This window comes from Leptonychotes weddellii, chromosome 11 (genome assembly GCF_054177405.1).
Source record: "Leptonychotes weddellii isolate Sample4059 chromosome 11, ASM5417740v2, whole genome shotgun sequence".
Lineage (NCBI taxonomy): Eukaryota > Metazoa > Chordata > Mammalia > Carnivora > Phocidae > Leptonychotes > Leptonychotes weddellii.
The window spans coordinates 31,691,393-31,695,629 of record NC_138379.1 but is presented as its reverse complement, the minus strand read 5'-3'; positions in this window follow the sequence as shown (position 1 = coordinate 31,695,629).

Below are 4,237 nucleotides of genomic sequence, written 5' to 3'. Positions count from 1 at the left end.
TCAGTTGGTTAAGCGACTGCCTTCGGCTCAGGTCATGATCCTGGAATCCCTGGATCAAGTCCCGCATCGGGCTCCCTGCTCAGCAGGGAGCCTGCTTCTGCCTCTGACCCTCCCCCCTCTCATGTGTTCTCTCTCTCTCATTCTCTCTGTCTCAAATAAATAAATAAAAAAAAATCTTTAAAAAAAAAAATAAATAAAAATAAAAAAAATTTTTTTTTAGAAAATATCTGCCAAATACCCAAGTTTCTCAGTTGTTCTTTTGAATAGAACTGCTGTTTCATCAAATATAAAATAGCTAATTCTGTTCTCAATTCAGTCACACTAGTGCATTTCTTTGAGACAATCATCATACTGTGGTATACATCAAAAGTGCTTTATGAGTACTTCCCATTTCATCACGTAAACTATTGAAAAAGTGTATATTTAAGAGTAGAGGTTTATTAAAATTAATACATTTTACTGCTTTATTAATGATGTTCTTAAGTGACTTTGTTTTTTTGTTTTGTTTTTTGGTTTTTTTTTTTTTTTTGTCCTGTGACTGCATGGTGTGGAAGAGTACAATGACCACTAATACAGTTTGGTGTTATTGCCTTGATTCATATTATGACACAAGGATCTTATCTACTATTGGTTTTTGCACCATCAGTGCAAATGTCAATGCAGCAGAGAAGGCATATGACATCGTCATATTATTATGAAAATATTGTTCTCCGGGAGTCCCTAAAAGGGTCTCAGAGATCCCCAAAATGCAGAGTACATCTTAAGAGCTGCTGCTCTATGGAAAATAAGTCAAGAGGAAGAGGTAGAGAGTGACCTGGGCAGAGAAGACAGAGGCTTTAGCTTGGATCATCAAGCAAAGCCTCTCTGAGAAGAGGAGATTTAAGCTGACACCTGAAGGATGAAGAGAAACCGGCCAAGCAGAGACTTTCAGGGAAAAGCATTCAGATGGAGGAAACAGCTAATTTCAAGAATCTCTGAGAAGGGAAATTCAAGGATAGAAAGAAGGTCATGTGGCTGGGACAAAGGGGCATAGAGATATTTCAACAAGATGAGCTGGGCCAGTGAGAATGATTACGATATCTCAAGTATAGAATTGGTATTTAGATAAAATAATGCTTGCAGAGTGGTTAGCTTAATATGTTTTCCCTAATTAGCACCCAAGAAATGATAGCTGTGTTCCTCAGGCATGTGGTGAATCGGATGTGCTCTATAAGCCCTGAAGTCTATTTTTCCCTTACATGTACACGCCTTGAGGCATAAAAGAGCAAGGTTGTTGTCTTCTTTTTTAGCAAAACGCTGTCAAGGCTGACATGAAACTCACAATATTCTAACATTCAGCTCACCAAATTTATAGCTTCAACAGTTGAGTTAAGGAATATGGTTATTCCTTATCCAAAAGAAAAAATAAATTATCTTTATGTTTCTCAAGCTAAATGTTTAGCTGAGTGAATGTGGAGATATATGAGATCCCCAAATGCTAGAAACTAGTAGAGGACATAAAATGAGATATATTCCAGAAGGAAGAGGGATAATCTCACTTGCTCAGTGGTAGTTGGGAAAGTTTCCTGGAAAACTTGATATTCTCAGCTAAATTTTGAAAATATGAGTAGAAGTTAGCCAGGTCAGTAGTGTAGAAAGTATAGATTATGTTACATTTATCAGATAATGTGTTCTGCATGATTGCAGTCCCTTGTCAGATATGTATCTTGGGAAAACCCTCTCCTAGACAAGACTGACTTTCATTAATACATCACTTGATAAAGTCACTATCTTTTTTTTTAAGATTTTATTTATTTATTTATTTACTTATTTATTTATTTATGAGAAAGCACAAGTGGGGGTTGGGGGAGGGGCAGAGGGAGAGGGAGAAGGCAGGCTCTCCACTGAGCAGGGAGCCCAAAATGGGGCTAGATCCCTGGACCCTGGAATCATGACCTGAGCCAACTGAGCCACCCAGGTGCCCCTAAAGTCACTATCTTCTACTAGGAGATCAGTTAACAAAGATATATCACAGGTTTGAAGATAGACTTAAAAACATTTTTTTTTTTTTTAAAGCATTAACTCCTTTCCCTCTGAAGTCTAGAATGGTTTTATGGTGCAGGGTGACTTGAATTACATTGTGTAGCCCTGGATTTTCCTTATTGGACCCACATTTGCAGACACATAATTTCTAAGTTGTTAACTGAAATTGACATCTCTTTTCTCAGTCAGGTCAAAACTTTCATCTGTTATTTGTCACCACTTTTTATAAGTTGTATTTTCTTACATAAAATACTCCAATCACTTGTTTATGTCTTCTATTTCCTATTTCTGCAGCAGCATAGAAACTTCCAGCCAACATCTCTGGGAAAATTATTTGTGTCAAGAGAAATGCCAAAGATCCCAATATGTATACACTACAAAAAGTAAAAGTACTCTCTTTCAATCTCACTTTGATTATTGCCGCCTTACTCTAGTAAGGAAAACACATTCCAGAAAAATGATTCCATTTCTCTGTGTTAGAAATATAAAGAGTTCTTTCTGTATCTTTTCAATCAGTTTTATAGGTATAATTTTCCCTTCAATTCTATTTCCTAGCTACAGAAAAATGTTCTATTTGAGAAAACTATCTTTGCTCATCTCACATATTTAGACCCTTTGTGAAATGGGTGGGCTCAGTAGGAGATCTCATTAGTAATATGAACACTGCTCATTTTTTGTTTGTGTTGAGACCTGAAGACTATCTCTCCCATTTCTTCCATTGCTATCAGTAGAACATGTCATTTCTCAATAGTTATTTTTCTTCTTCAGGATATATCAAAAGAGAAAATTGTAAAGGAAGAAAAAAGTATAGCTTCCTCATTCTTACATATTTTTAAGAACTGGGAACTTAGCAGTTCCTTGATTAAACCTAAAAAGACAGGAAACTCTTTGGTCTCTTCACTTATCTTTCTTGGCACTTTAGTGAAGTGATTCACACTTTGGCCCTCCCACCAATTGGAAATCAATACATGGACTAATGGAGGCCCAGTTTAAGCAACTGACTTAGAGAATTGTACTTAGAAAATTGTTGAAATATGGGACACAAATCCTACCTCGTTGGAGTTATTGGTCTGGAGCTTTTGTTTGAAGTATTCAAAAACTTTGAAATTCATAAAAGGGATTGTGGAATTTTGGAGTTAAAGATAGGAGACTCTCGCCAGGTATGCACCTGCCTGAAGCTATGGAATAGACAGGCTTGGAGAAATTGTTAAGGCTTCATTCACTTAGCTCAGTTGAACACATCAGTACAAAGTCTCTGGAGCCTCTTGGGGTTCCTCATTGTTTAGAGTTCATGAGCTTGTTTGATCTCTGAGACTCTCAAATTGTTTCCACAACTATATCAAGGTAGTGCTATGAAAGTCAACTATAGGAACAAAATATAGAAAGTTCATAACTCTCTCAAAGAAAAAAAGGACATGGTAGATTAGAGACCTCATTTATTCACTCATTAAATATTTATTGTGTCCTTATAATGTTCCATATGTTCCTGCTCATTGCTGGGGCACACATCTCATGTCTAGTGGAGAGTCAGAAATGTACAAGGTTAGTTACAATCTTCTGGATATTAGATATAGAAATGTGCATAGAAAACTATGGACACTCATGGAAGATCTACCCATAGGCATGAAGGTGTTAGTGTGTGTGTATATTTATATTACATTGGGGTATCAGTGGTAGTTGGGAAAGTTTCCTGGAAAACTTGATATTCTCAGCTAAATTTTGAAAATATGAGTAGAAGTTAGCCAGGTCAGTAGTGTAGAAAGTGTCTTTATGGTAGAAGGGAGAACATTTGCAATGATAAAGAGACATGTGAGAACATGCAACATTTGAAGGTCAATATCTGTCTGAGTGGAGTTCCAGGTTCAATGGGGAAGAATAGAGAGAGATGAAGCTGGAGATATTTGCCAGATTATGAAAGTTGCAAGATGCTGTGCTAAGGAGCACTGGGAGTCCACTGGGTGGACTGTCAAAGAGCAGGGAAATGTCATGACGTTTAGATCTGAGGTTTAGAAATAGCACTTTGGCAAGGGAATGCATGGATCTAAAAGTGGCACCATAGGGATATAATAGAAAACATTTGATTAGTGTTCGGTATTTGCCAACATTACAATAATTTTGTGTGTTGATTAGTATTAGTATCCCTATATCCCAGGTTCATTCAGGTGAATAAATGGCGGAATAAGAATTCAAATTCATCAGGCTAGCTGTCCATGCC